The sequence below is a fragment of the Lithobates pipiens genome, unplaced genomic scaffold, assembly GCF_037356315.1.
Source record: "Lithobates pipiens isolate NorthernLeopardFrog02 unplaced genomic scaffold, aLitPip1_a1.2 Scaffold_25, whole genome shotgun sequence".
Lineage (NCBI taxonomy): Eukaryota > Metazoa > Chordata > Amphibia > Anura > Ranidae > Lithobates > Lithobates pipiens.
The window spans coordinates 25440134-25456241 of record NW_027507787.1 but is presented as its reverse complement, the minus strand read 5'-3'; positions in this window follow the sequence as shown (position 1 = coordinate 25456241).

Genomic DNA, 16108 nt, shown 5'->3' with positions numbered 1-16108 from the left:
GTGTGTGTGGACTACACAAGCATGCAAAATCGTTGGTGCTCTACAACAAGGCTGACCGCAATAGCCTAATTAAATAAAGAAAATAAGCCCATGGTTGCAGTACTCTGTAAATATAATAATAATAATAATAAAAAAAAAATCTGAATAAAATGCTTTATACAAATACAAACATTTGTACAAAATCTGCCCTTCCCCAGGCAGGAAACCCACATCGAAGAAGGCAGCATTTTAAATGTGTGTGTATATATATATATATATTGTAAGGGATCTTCCCGGGGTAGGGTGTGTTTGGACACAGTTCACAGCAGACTTGGACTTTATAAAGCAGACCTTGGCATTTATTCGTGGTACAAACAGTCCAACAAACAAAATATACAGCAACACCGTGCTTCTTGTGTATAACAGGAACAAAATAATAACAAAAACAAACAACCTAGCCCGGCTGGGCACTTACTAACAGGTTCTTCTCACCTATCTGACACTTATAAACCCAGCGTCTTTCGCCTGGATATCGCAGGGTGGATTTTAGCTCCAGCAGTGGCTGTGCTTGCAGCTTCCTCAAACACACAGACTGTTCGTTTCCCTGGCTGAGAGCAAACACCTGCAGGCCCGCAGAGCCTTTACCTTCCCAGGCTAATTAGGATCAAAGCTCACCTGATCCAAAACCCAGAACTGGAACGAGGGATGGGGGGTGTGGAATGACAGGTCCCTCTACCAAACCTACCTGCCATTCCATATAAACCCAGGCCCGGCAAGATTAAATAACAACTCAGCAGCATATTGCTGCTGAGAAACTGATCCATCCTGGATTTACCATCTCACACTGTGTAGCAACCTAGGTGAGATGTACACCCCCTCAACCACTTCTCCAGTGACATGTCTACATATCCCCCCCCTCTTTTTCAGACCGGAGGGCTGAGCCTTTTGTCCCCACAGACAACTCACCCTCGACAATGCGTCAGCATTTGCCTGTAATTTCCCTGGCCTGTGTTCCACAGTGAAATTAAAGTTTTGTAAGGACAGAAACCATCTAGTCACTCTTGCATTTCTCTCCTTGTTTAACTTCATCCATGTTAGGGGGGCATGGTCTGTCACCAACTTGAATTTCCTGCCTAGCAAGTAATACTTTAAAGATTCTAGGGCCCACTTCACTGCCAAACATTCTCGCTCCACAATGGCATAATTTTTCTCGGCCGGGGTTAGTTTTCTACTCAAGTATGTCACCGGATGCTCCTCACCATTCACTACTTGTGAGAGTACTGCACCTAAGCCTGTGTTAGAGGCATCTGTCTGGACCAGAAATTCTCGCCTGAAATTGGGGGTAACTAACACAGGTGGTTGGCACAAGGCAGACTTAAGGCTTTGGAAAGCCTTCTCGGCCTCTGGGGTCCACGTGACCATTGCTGTCTTTCCGCCCTTTGTCAAGTCAGTTAGTGGAGCAGCAACTGAGGCAAAGTTCGGCACAAATCTACGGTAATAACCGGTAATACCCAGGAAAGCTCTAACCTGTTTCCTTGTCAGGGGTCTAGGCCAATTCTGTATTGCCTCAATTTTATTTAGCTGTGGCTTAATCAATCCTCTCCCAACAATGTAGCCCAGATATTTGGCCTCTTCTAGGGCTAGAGCACACTTCTCGGCATTTATGGTCAACCCTGCATCACTTATGGTATCCAACACGGCCTGTACCTTACAGAGGTGACTTTCCCAATCAGGGCTAAAAATGACCACATCATCGAGGTAGGCGGCTGAGTAATCCCGATGTGGTCGCAGAATCAAGTCCATCAACCTCTGGAAAGTTGCAGGCGCTCCATGTAACCCGAATGGCATCACTACATACTGGAATAGCCCATCAGGGGTGGAGAATGCAGTTTTCTTTTTAGCCTCGCCAGAAAGTGGAATCTGCCAGTAGCCCTTTGTGAGATCGAGGGTGGTTATGTACCTGGCGTTACCTAACTTCTCAATCAACTCATCTACCCTGGGCATAGGATAAGCATCGAACTTGGAGATCTCATTCAACTTTCTGAAATCGTTACAGAACCTCCAAGTTCCATTGGGCTTTGGGATTAGCACAATCGGGCTGGACCATTCACTCTGTGACACCTCAATTACCCCCAGATCAAGCATACGTTTTACCTCGTCAGATACGGCTTTCCTACGTGCCTCCGGTATCCTATAGGGCTTTAGATTTACTCTGCTTCTAGGCTCAGTTTCAATGTGATGATGGATGAGGTGGGTACGCCCTGGGAGGTCAGAGAACTTGTTTTTGTTTTTCTGTAAAAATTCCAGAGCCTCCTGTTTCTGTGACACTGATAGAGCATCACCTACTTTGACTGGAGGGATTGGTGGTGACAAATTATTAACAGTATTTGTCGCCACCAAGGATTCCCTGTCTTTCCAGGGCTTGATCAAGTTTATGTGATAAACTTGGAAAGGCTTCCTTCTACCTGGTTGGTGCACCTTGTAGTTCACCTCACTGATCTTTTCAACAATTTCATAAGGACCTTGCCACTTCGCTAAGAATTTTCTCTCAACAGTGGGGACTAGTATAAGGACCCTATCGCCTGGGTTGAATGTCCTGATTCTTGCGGACCGGTTGTAAATTCTACTTTGGGCCTCTTGAGCTCTCTGGAGGTGTTCCCTTACCAGGGGCATTACAGTGGCTATACGGTCCTGCATTTGTGCTACATGCTCAATAACACTCTTGTATGGGGTGGACTCACTCTCCCATGTCTCTTTTGCAATGTCCAGTAGACCCCTAGGGTGACGACCATAGACCAACTCGAATGGTGAGAACCCTGTGGATGCTTGGGGCACCTCCCTAATAGTAAACATGAGGTAGGGTAATAAATGATCCCAGTCACGACCATCTTTTCCCACCACTTTCTTCAACATATGTTTCAAAGTTTTATTAAATCTCTCCACCAATCCGTCCGTCTGGGGGTGGTATACAGAGGTACGGATGTGTGAGACTTTAAATAGTTTGCATAATTCCTTCATCAGTTTTGACATAAATGGCGTACCTTGGTCAGTTAGGATTTCTTTGGGGATCCCAGTCCTAGAGAACATATAAAACAACTCACGTGCAATTGTTTTAGATGCAGTGTTTCTTAAGGGTACAGCCTCAGGATAGCGGGTCGCATAATCTATGACTACCAAAATATACTGGTGTCCTCTAGCTGACTTTACCACGGGACCCACTAAATCCATGGCAATACGCTCAAAAGGCACCTCTATAATAGGGAGCGAAACCAAAGGACTGCGAAAATGTGACACTGGGGCACTAACCTGACATGTGGGGCACGACTCGCAGTATTTTTTAATGTCATCATATATCGCCGGCCAAAAAAACCTCTGGAGAACCCTCTCTCGCGTTTTGTCAGTCCCCAAGTGTCCCCCAAGAACATGGTTATGTGCCATGTCAAGCACCTGACGCCGGTACGGCTTAGGTACCAGAAGCTGTTCCACAATCTCATCCTTAACCTTATTGACTCTATAGAAAAGATCATTAGTCACCGAAAAATGTGGAAATCTTTTTTCAGCATCTGGTTCCTGAGGTACCCCATTCATAACAGCAACCTGCTCTCTCGCATTTTTGAGAGTGGGGTCCTGTAATTGTGCAGCGCCAAAATTATCCCTAGACACCTCTAAGTCTAGTATATTTTGCTCAGTGGGAGGAGCCTCCTCCTCCCCAGCCAGGACCTGCAAAGGAGAACAATCATTTTCATCCTGCACACTTCTATCATTCACAGGGGACAAAGCAACCCCCTTAGAGGTATCCCCACTCCTTTTGGGGATTTTTCTTTTTTCCCAGAGAGCCCAGAATAATGGAAAATCGCGCCCCAATATTACATTATGCATGAGGTTTTTTACCACACCCACTTCATATTGTACGGTGCCTTGTTCAGTCCCGACTTTAGCCAGCACTATAGGGTACACTTTTGTATCACCATGTATGCACACAACACTCATATGCTTTTTAGACTCTAAGTCCCCAGCCACCAGGCTAGCATGCACCAAGGTTACGAGGCTTCCCGAGTCCATTAACGCCTCAACGGGAAGGTCATTGATGGTAATATTGCAGATTTGCGGTTCAGTCTCTAGTCCAGGAACTGCAGCACAAGATGGTTCCGCAAACAGCGACTGACGCCGGCTAGCGTCACACTCCATGGGTTCAGTGGTAAGAGGGCAATGGGCCGACACGTGTCCCGCCTCATGGCATCTCCAACACTGGATAGGGCCTGGTCTCTTTGGCAAGGAGTCCTTTTCAGAGCCCCTTAGCCACCCGGGACCATCACCAGTCTTTTGCCCGCATTCTCCACCAATTGTAAGGGATCTTCCCGGGGTAGGGTGTGTTTGGACACAGTTCACAGCAGACTTGGACTTTATAAAGCAGACCTTGGCGTTTATTCGTGGTACAAACAGTCCAACAAACAAAATATACAGCAACACCGTGCTTCTTGTGTATAACAGGAACAAAATAATAACAAAAACAAACAACCTAGCCCGGCTGGGCGCTTACTAACAGGTTCTTCTCACCTATCTGACACTTATAAACCCAGCGTCTTTCGCCTGAATATCGCAGGGTGGATTTTAGCTCCAGCAGTGGCTGTGCTTGCAGCTTCCTCAAACACACAGACTGTTCGTTTCCCTGGCTGAGAGCAAACACCTGCAGGCCCGCAGAGCCTTTACCTTCCCAGGCTAATTAGGATCAAAGCTCACCTGATCCAAAACCCAGAACTGGAACGAGGGATGGGGGGTGTGGAATGACAGGTCCCTCTACCAAACCTACCTGCCATTCCATATAAACCCAGGCCCGGCAAGATTAAATAACAACTCAGCAGCATATTGCTGCTGAGAAACTGATCCATCCTGGATTTACCATCTCACACTGTGTAGCAACCTAGGTGAGATATACACCCCCTCAACCACTTCTCCAGTGACATGTCTACAATATATATATATATATATATATATATATATATTATATACATACACATACACACATTATCCTTTACACACGCATGAAGTTTAATGGCATCCAAGGCTTAGTCGGTAGGGTTCAATATTGAGTTGGCCCACCCTTTGCAGCTATAACAGCTTTAACTCTTCTGGGAAGGCTGTCCACAAGGTTTAGGAGTGTGTCTATGGGAATGTTTGACCATTCTTCCAGAAGTACATTTGTGAGGTCAGGCACTGATTTAGGAAGAGAAGTCCTGGCTCACAGTCTCGGCTCTAATTCATCCCAAAGGTGTTCTATTGGGTTGAGGTCAGGACAGTCAAGTTCCTCCACCCCAAACTCACTCACCCATGTCTTTATGGACATTGCTTTGTGCACTGGTGCGCAGTCATGTTGTAACAGAAAGGGCCATCCCCAAACTGTTTCCAAGAAGTCCAGAGCATGAAATGGTCTAAAATGACTTGGTATACTGACACTTTAAGAGTTCCCTTCACTGGAACTAAGGGGCCAAGCTCAACCCCTTAAAAACAACACCACACTATTTACCCCCCCCCCCCCCACCAAGTGATTTGGACCAGTGCCCAAAGCAAAGTCCATAAAGTCATGGATGAGCAAATTTGGAGAACTTGAAACTTGACTGGCCTGCACAGAGTCCTAACCTCAATTCGATAGAAAACCATTGGGATGAATTAGAGCAACGACTTCCAGCTAGACCTTCTTGTCCACATCAGTGTCTGACCTAGCTTTTGGAAGAATGGTCAAACATTCCCAAAGACCCACTCCTAAACCTTGTGGACAGCCTTCCAAGAAGAGTTGAATCTGTTATAGCTGCAAAGGGTGGGGAAACCTAATACTGAACCCTACGGACTAAGACTGGGATGCCATTAAAGTTCATGTGTGTGTAAAGGCAAGTGTCCCAATACTTTTGATAATATAGTGTGTATATCAATATGCATATGTGGACTACGCAAGGATTGTTGGGGCTCTACAACAAGTCTGACTCCAACAGCCTAATTAAATAAAGAAAATAAGTCTGTGGTTGCAGTACTCTAAATTTTATTTAAAAAGATACAGAATACAATGCTTCATACAAATGCAAATGTTTGAACAAAATCTGCCCTTCCCTGGGCAGGAAATCCTCAATGAAGAACGCAGCATTTTAAATATTATGGTAACTATATATATATATGGTAACTAAAATCTCCCTTCAGACTGAAGTCTATTAAAGAGGTTTTTTTAGGCTTTCTTTCTTCTATTTTTCATCTGGTGATCCAGCTAGTACCGTATATACTCGAGTATAAGCCGAGATTTTCAGCCTCTTTTTTGAGGCTGAAAGTGCCCCCCTCGGCTTATACTCGAGTCATCGCTGTCTGCCCGCTCGATCAGCGTGTCGAGCAGACAGACAGCGGCCATTCTATTCAAAAGCCGCGCCTCCGGCGCCGCCTTCGCCTGTGATAGGCGGAACACTGAATTTCCCAGCAGCCTGTGTTCCGCCTATCACGGACATCGTATCATCCTCGTACTACGGACGAGGATGATACGACGTCTGTGATAGGCGGAACACAGGCTGCTGGGAAATTCAGTGTTCCGCCTATCACAGGCGAAGGCGGCGGCGCAGCTTTTGAACTTTACAATGGCCGCCGACGAAGAGGGCACGGGACGGCACGGCACGGGACGGGACGGGACGGGGGCAAGGCAAGGCAAGGCAAGGCAAGGCAAGGCACGACACGGGACGGATGCAAGGCGGCAAGGCACGGGACGGAGGCAAGGAGGCAAGGCACGGGACGGAGGCTCGGGACAAAGGTAGGCTGGACACACACACACACACACACACACACACACACACACACACACACACACACACACACATGGATGGAGACACACACAGGGATGGATGGATGGATGGATGGAGACACACACACACAGGGATGGATGGATGGATGGAGACACACACACACAGGGATGGATGGATGGATGGATGGAGACACACACACACAGGGATGGATGGATGGATGGACACACACACACACAGGGATGGATGGACGGACACACAGGGATGGATGGACGGACACACAGGGATGGACGGACACACAGGGATGGACGGACACACAGGGATGGACGGACACACACACAGGGATGGACAGGCATGTCTCACCCTCGGCTTATACACGAGTCAATAAGTTTGCCAGTTTTTTTGGGGGTAAATTGGGGGCCTCGGCTTATATTCGGGTCGGCCTATACTCGAGTATATACGGTAAGTGGTTTCTCAACAGAACAAACTCTCCAGCAGAGATTAGACAAACCATTTTACACTAGCACGGGTGCTTACAATGACCAGCTATTATTTATTTATGTAAAATGTTATCCCAAAAGGAAAAAAAACCTTTTCCTCAAACTGCTTAGAAACTGCGAGCTGGAGTTTGGCTTCAATTTGTTAGTGTATTTAAATCTGCTAGTACATCTGACGCTCCCCTCCCCCTAGGCTGAAAATGCTGCCCTCCAAAAAAGTCCCTTGTGCTCATTCATCTACAGTGGAGGCACTCTTATACAGGAGGCTTGTTACTGGCTAGATCACCAGGGGGAAAACAGAGAGAAAAGCATAACAACTGAAAACGAATGCAGCCACCCCATTCATTAATTGTAGGGCTGTTACTGATTAAAATTTTCGCGTTCGATTAATCAATTTCTTTTAAATCGATTAATCGACTCATTTCAATTAATTTATTATAATGCACATACAGATCCAACTACTTTTAGCTGATCTCTTTGCATTGCAACTCTGCACGTCAGTGGTAAATGTGGTATACACTATATACAATCACCCGACACTAGTTCGTTTCCACAATCCATGACCTAACTTCACAGTTCACACAAATACGTTTTTAATTCAAACTGCAGCACTGACATAAGTATTTTTTTTTCCACAGTGACAATCCCTCCACTTCTGGTCTAACTAATCACTCTCACCTTATGGCATGGACCCCTGTGCAAACAGGTGGTCATGCAAGCGGGTATCAAAAGGGTTAACATGGACCATAAACTTCTCTCACGTCTCCTTAGATCTCAGCAAGGACGCCAGGTCATGGGTAGAAAGAAAAGATCTAAGTACTCACTGCTTAAGTATAAGATTTAATTTTTGTATTCAAACACAAACTATTCACATAAAGATGATAAAAACACAGCATGTAAAGCCGATAATCGCGTAAGTTCCGTAGGGCAGCATCAGGTGACGTCAAGCGTAGCTCCTCCCCCGTATGCGTTACGTTCAATCAGAACTTCGATGTCACCGGACTCCTCCCCCCTTCCTTTTCGTTAGTAGACGGAGGCATTTGTGGAAGGGGGAGGAGTCCAGTGACGTCACCGGATCTCCGATGGATCTCCCTGAAGACCCGGAAGCTGGCGGAGAGGTAGCGATCAAAAGAATTTTGATCGATCAAAAAAATGTATCTTTAATTTCCAAAGCCCTAATTAGTTGATAAACTGGAACATATACAATTTTTGGTTTTGGGTTTAATACCGCTTTAAATGTTGATGCCCAGTTAATGTTTTAGAAGCTTTACTGAAAATACAGTAAAATGAAAACTAAAAATACCTTTTCCCTAGACAGACATCTAAAGTGAAATCAAGCAGTGTGATTGTTGAGAGCAATGTCATGTACATATGGTACAGTCACACTCAGTGCACGTATTAACTCCTCGAAATTACCATACTAAAGATGTGTTTACATTGCATGCTAAAATAGCTGTTAGCTAATTAGTTTACACAGCTTTGCATAGTTCATTTTTGAATCCACGCCATGAACATATGAATTTCTATGAAAGTTTAGGACACTGGGCCCGATTTACTAATGTGCAAGTGATGTGAAGTACAGTATACTTCAAATTTCCAATCACGTTCAGGTGAATTTGTAAAATTGAAGGGTTGATGAAGATGATTGGATGTTTGATGTGAATACAGCTTTAGTTCATCTCACTTTAGTCCCATTGAGCACTGGTGGATATGTACGGGCTTCTAAGCACTCATAACAGATGTTAATCCTGGCTATGATCGGAATTATAAACTTTGTCTATCTGCAATGCATATGAGGACAAATTTACATAAACATTGTTCACATGGTGAAAAGTCCATCTATATACTGTATACAGTATTATTGTCTCTGCATTTTAATGAATTCCTAGTATAGGAAAATGATGGCACAATTCTACAAAACAATGTTATAGAATTTGAACAATATCTAATATCTAAATATCTAAAGCCAAAAGTTTTTTTTTATTATTATTGTAAAAGTTTTTCTTTTAGCGTATCCTCTCTGAAGACTTCACATCCTTAGAGGCACAGCCGGCAGTGAATATAAATCACTTGAAAAATTGAAGAACCAGGCCCAGTGTGTCCTAAAAATGTGCTCTGCATGGATTTTATGGCAATTTGTTGCAGCACAGGATCACCAGACATGCAAGGGGAAATGAATCAAAACATATGTTAAAATGAAAAAATGCTTATTAATACCAAAACACTCGAAAAAAAAAAAACTGTTTTAAAGTATATAAAGTATGTTTCTAGCCAAAATCATTTTCTTTGCTTTAGACATATTAGGAAAGGGTAAAATGCCCTGTTAGTTTTTTTATTTTTCTTTGTTGCTGTTTGTATCTTATTGGGCAAATGGGAAACACAACTGGAAGGGACAGAAAACCTCTCCAAATTTATGGAAATTAGTGAACAAAAGAAAATTGTGCTCCGAGAACTTAAAGTGTTACTAAACCCACAACAGTAAAATCAGTATGTATATGCAGCATAGCATGCTTTTTATACTCACTGTGGAACTTAAGGGGTTAATGCTCTGTATTGTGTAAAAAGGCTGTTTTATCCTGTATGCATAGATCCTGCCCCTCCCTGCACTGTCTATCTGGGGAAAGCCAGCTAACACAGGCAGAGTAGCCGACCTGTACATGCTCAGTTAAGTCTTTTATGCTGGAGAGAACATTCTCTTGTTGATCAGCGATAGCCAGGTCACATGATATTGACATCACACATGTGGGCGTGTATACAGGCTGCAGTGGAAATCTCCTCCTTCCTGAACTCTCAGCACTGGAGAAACACCTGCAGTCACAGTAGCTGTTACACGCACTCAGGAAGCTAGAAGAGATGGATGGCTGTCCCACCTCCAATGCTGTCAGGTATTAAATGCTGCAGGCACCCCAGGTATCTGGTGGTGCCTAAGGACATCTATCCAGGGGTAAATGTCCAGGATAATGGCCAGATATGCAGCGGGCGCCAGGGGAGGGGGAATGTGCATGAGCCCAAGGTTTTTGGATCACAGATTGCCCATGGAGAAGGAAGAAGAAGCCGGCTCCGTTACCAGATGGTCTAAGGGATGGTGCGGTGTTGGTGATGACACAAGGGGAGCTGACAACAACACGACTCCGGGTATCCTCACCAGCCACTTCCAGCAGTACAGACACAGGCGGGCTCCAACCTCTTCTATTGGAAGGTCCTTCTCTGTTCCAGTGACAAGTGTCAAATTTTGGATTTCCCATTACTTAATGCCCCAAACTTCCCAGTGGGAATAGCAATGAAAACCTGACGGGGCTTCTAACTATTTCCCACTATATACAAAATGGTTTTGCTAGAGATGCACTTTAAACATTTTATGTTGTGACCCCAGGTGTCAATGTATAATTTTTTTCTGTAAGTCCAAGTGCTGTAATCCTGAAATATCTGGTTTTAAATAGCATCTTATATATTGAATTTATTTCTAGCAGTCGGAACTGCACCAAAATAGAATTGCTGAAATACATTTTCAAAAGGGCACTGTAGTCACAGAAAACATGCCATTTGAAACCATTTGTAAATACTGGCACTCTTCACAGTATTGATAGTTTTTTTTTTCAGATGGAGGCTTAGCGTGTGGGTCAATAAGAAAACAGCTAAAGGTGTACAGAAGACACTCCAGATCAGTATTGCTTTTGCCTATTACTTTCTTCCTGCCATACAATCTCCCTTAATTCTCTGTTTTCTAATAGGGAAGGTGACAGGACTGCAGAGGTTCGGATGGCCGACCTAAATGCAGGCTGTCCACAATGCACACCATGTGATTGTCATGATGCCCTCTGACATACTTGAAAAAATGCTGGCACTAACAACATTCAATTAAATGTCCATTTTCAAAAGGGCATTGTGCTCATAGAAAACATGCCATTTGAAACCATTTGTAAATGCTGGCCCTCTTCAGTATTGAGAGTCTTATATGTATTTTTACGATGGAGGCTTAGAGTGTGGCTCAAAAAATAAGATTTCTATAACAGCTTACCTGTAAAATCCTTTTCTTTTGAAGTATATCACGGGACACAGAGCCATAGTAATTACTATGTGGGTTATAGTCCACCTTCAGATGCTGAACACCAGCACACCCTAAACAGGAAGTTGCCTCCTTATATACAGTGCCTTGCGAAAGTATTCGGCCCCCTTGAACTTTTTAACCTTTTGCCACATTTCAGGCTTCAAACATAAAGATATAAAATTTTAATTTTTTGTGAAGAATCACCAACAAGTGGGACACAATTGTGAAGTGGAACGAAATCTATTGGATAATTTAAACTTTTTTAGCAAATAAAAAACTGAAAAGTGGTGCGTGCAAAATTATTCGGCCCCTTTACTTTAAGTGCAGCAAACTCACTCCAGAAGTTCAGCGAGGATCTCTGAATGATCCAATGTTGTCCTAAATGACTGATGGTGATAAAGAGAATCCTCCTGTGTGTAATCAAGTCTCTGTATAAATGCACCTGCTCTGTGATAGTCTCAGGGTTCTGTTGAAAGCGCAGAGAGCATCATGAAGACCAAGGAACATACCAGGCAGGTCCGTAATACTGTTGTGGAGAAGTTTAAAGCCGGATTTGGATGCAAAAAGATTTCCAAAGCCTTAAACATCCCAAGGAGCACTGTGCAAGCGATCATTTTGAAATGGGAGTATCAGACCACTGCAAATCTACCAAGACCTGGCCGTCCCTCTAAACTTTCAGCTCAGACAAGGAGAAGACTGATCAGAAATGCAGCCAAGAGGCCCATGATCACTCTGGATGAACTGCAGAGAACTACAGCTGAGGTGGGAGAGTCTGTCCATAGGACAACAATCAGTAGTACACTGCACAAATCTGGCCTTTATGGAAGGGTGGCAAGAAGAAAGCCATTTCTCAAAGATATCCATAAAAAGTCTCGTCTAAAGTTTGCCACAAGCCACCTGGGAGACACACCAAACATGTGGAAGAAGGTGCTCTGGTCAGATGAAACCAAAATCGAACTTTTTGCCCACAATGCAAAACGATATGTTTGGCGTAAAAGCAACACAGCTCATCACCCTCAACACACCCTCCCCACTGTCAAACATGGTGGTGGCAGCATCATGGTTTGGGCCTGCTTTTCTTCAGCAGGGACAGGGAAGATGGTTAAAATTGAGGGGAAGATGGATGCAGCCAAATACAGGACCATTCTGGATGAAAACCTGTTGCAGTCTGCAAAAGACCTGAAACTGGGACGGAGATTTATCTTCCAACAAGACAATGATCCCAAACATACAGCAAAATCTACAAAGGAATGGTTCACAAATAAACGTATCCAGGTGTTAGAATGGCCAAGTCAAAGTCCAGACCTGAATCCAATCGAGAATCTGTGGAAAGAGCTGAAGACTGATGTTCACAAATGCTCTCCATCCAACCTCACTGAGCTCGAGCTGTTTTGCAAGGAAGAATGGGCAAGAATTTCAGTCTCTCGATGTGCAAAACTGATAGAGACATACCCCAAGCGACTTGCAGCTGTAATCGCAGCAAAAGGTGGCTCTACAAAGTATTAACGCAAGAGGGCCGAATAATTTTGCACGCCCCACTTTTAATTTTTTTATTAGTTAAAAAAGTTTCAAAAATCCAATAGATTTCACTCCACTTCACAATTGTGTCCCACTTGTTGGTGATTCTTCACAAAAAATAAAAATGTTATATCTTTATGTTTGAAGCCTGAAATGTGGCAAAAGGTTGAAAAGTTCAAGGGGGCCGAATACTTTCGCAAGGCACTGTAACCCCTCCCATACCGGGAGCATCTCAGTTTTGTAGCAAAGCAATACACATGTGTACTAGAAAGAGGGGCCGGACCTCTGTATCCCGTGATGTACTTCAAAAGACAAGGATTTTACAGGTAAGTTATTATAAAATATATAATTATGGAGGTTGGCTCCCTCACATTAACCAAGATAGAAACCACTGAACCTGACAGCCTTCTTCAGAGTGTGGGTCTTAATAGTCAAACCGTTAAATTTAGCGCTTACAAAGTAGGATGGAATACCAGACTTTTGCAAAAGAAGGTCTGGCCATGGCGGTAGAGTCCACGGGTCCCCTACTTTCATCTTTACAATCTCTGCATACCAAGATTTCCTGGGCTCCGATGGGGGCCACAAGAATTACTGACTTCCCATCCTGCTTGATCCTGCGAAGAAGTCGTGGTCGCAGGCAGAATAGGAGGGAATGCATAAATCAGTGAGAACTGATTCCACAGGAATAGCAAGGCATCTGTTCCACATGCTAGTGGATCCTTTGTTTTTGACACAAAGTTGTCAATTTCTTTGTTGAACCTGGATGTAAACAGATCTACTGTATGTCTGGGATCCCCCATCTTTGACATATTGACTGGAAGATATCGGGGTGAAGGAACCATTCTCTGGGGAACAACTGGTGGCGACTCAAGTAATCCACCTGCCAATGTTCTATTCCTAGAATGAAGACCGCCGATAGGCAAAGTACATTGTTTTCTGCCCAAGGATATGATTCACTTTTCTCTGGGCCGCACAATTTCTTGTGCTCCCTTGGTGATTAATATAGGCCATTGCTGTGGCATAGTCGGATTGAATCCTGCAGGACAATACCGCAAACTGAACGCTCAGGCTCTCAGAACCAAGTGCTCTGCCTGAATTTCTAGAATGATAATGGGCAAGGCCGTTTTTTTTTTAAATTAAAGCTGCCTGGCCTGGGGGCGACTTAAAGTTGTGTTGTAAGTCCCCCCCAAGTCGTGCTGTGATTTACATTCAAGTTGTGTCCAAGTTGCCTCCCAAAGTTGCACTGGAAGTCGTGTTGCCCCTGCGTGAATGGACTGTTAATGATACGGCGTGTGGTATTATCAATTGCATATTATGTGTTGCACTTATGCATGCGCCCGTTCATACACTCACTTGATAATTTATCTGGCGCACAAATGGAGGTATGAACCGGCACAGCGCAATCATCTTAGTAAATCAGCCCCATAGTGTTGGTGTTTGTATTGCTGCCACTGACACCAGTTCTGGAGTATATTATTGCAGTCACTGACACCAAGGCTGGGGGTTATTATTACATCCACTGACACCAGTGATGGGGCTTATTTTACTTCCACTTTCTCTTCAGTGTGAGTAAAAATATAGTAGGACTTTTAGGGTGTTGAGGTGCGTGATGTCTCAGCCCATTCATTTAGAAAAGGCTGGCTAACTCAATGCAATGTACTTCAGTGCAGGATAATGAGCTGTTGTGAGGCCTTCTGAAAGTATCAGGGCTGCACTTGAGGCTTTCAATAATTTTCCAGTTGACCATCACTGACATAGTCATTGAGGCTTGGTGTATGGAAAAAAAATCAGCAAAGCAAACACGTACAGCGTGATTTGAATATTGCTTACTACAACTTCACAATATAATGGTTAACGCTTGAGCTAAAAAAACACTTGCGAGGATGAGAGATGCTTGTTATTGCATATAAATATTTCAGAATGTACATTTCTTCCAACCATTTAGAGACCATTTTCTACTGAAAAGGAAACAATTATTTCACAGCAACAGAATGCCAGCTGAGTTACAGGCTAAAATATATTGTATAATGGGTTTGGATATATTTTCCTTACTATTATGGTAAAAACAAAAAAAAAAAACATGAATTTATCTTTTGTCAGGTAAATATAACATTTTTCATTTAAATATTTAGGGGCATATTTTATAACAGAAAAGCAATTAAAGCTATCCTCAGTATGGAACAGGGAGCGCCCAGCCGAGTTTACTCTGCTTGATGCAGCAGAGAACCATGCACCATGATTGGTGGAGAGCCAGTTGTGTGACCTTGACAGGACATGTGACCAGGCTCTCTTGGCTTTTTTAAATTACTACACTTATTCATTTGCATTGTGCTTTGCTGGTTTTGGATTCTCGAAGAGAGAGGAGCATGGGTCACATTTATAGAGCACACTATTATGCTTTATAAATGGGCTTGTTTGAATTGTTATTTTAACTACTTGCCAACCAGCCGCCATCGTTATACAATGGCAGGTTTGCTCTCCTGCGCGAATCGCTGTAGCTGTATGGCGGCTCGTGCAAGCGTAGTTGCATGCTATCCGCTGCCGCGATGTCCATCGGTGACCCGCGATCATCTACTACAGAGGCAGAACAGGGATCTGCCTGTGTAAACACACTTACATGCCTGACGAATGGGTCCTGCGTGGCTCCGAAACGTTGCACCTTCCTTTGTGATGTGATCTTTTTCATTAAAACTTTTTGGACGAAAATTGCGGATCCATGGTGTGCTGGCAAATATGTACGTTTGCCTGTGTCAACAGACAAAAAAGATTGATTGCTAGGCCCTCGGGTGGCAATCAGAGCACCCCAAAATGAAGAAAGTGCCACATCCTAATAATGATTTAGGAAAGTAAAAGCAGAAGCTACTGAGGAAGCTATATTTGTGCAAATCGTGAAACATGTCGAGCACCAAGTGTTTTTTAAATTGTTAGGACCTATGAACACCTTATCAATATATGCCATATCCTAGTGGAGGCTTCATTGACTTGCTCATCAATACCCCACAGGAAGTATACTGGCATTCATGCTTTGGGGTTGATCAATGGGCCCTCTTTTTTTCCTTTTTTTCTTTTTGTCTGTATTGTTTAATCAATATGTATTGATCTATGTGTATTTGTATATATGAGTTGTGAACTATTAAAATTTGTTATAACTTTTTACATGTGCCTTTAAAGTCCATTTCTTCTTTTACTTTCCAAAATGCCTGTGTAAACAAGTGGATCCCCGTTCTGACAGGGGACATGTCAGAGATCTACTGTTCCCAGTGATCGGGAACAGTGATCTCTGCCATGTCCCTGTC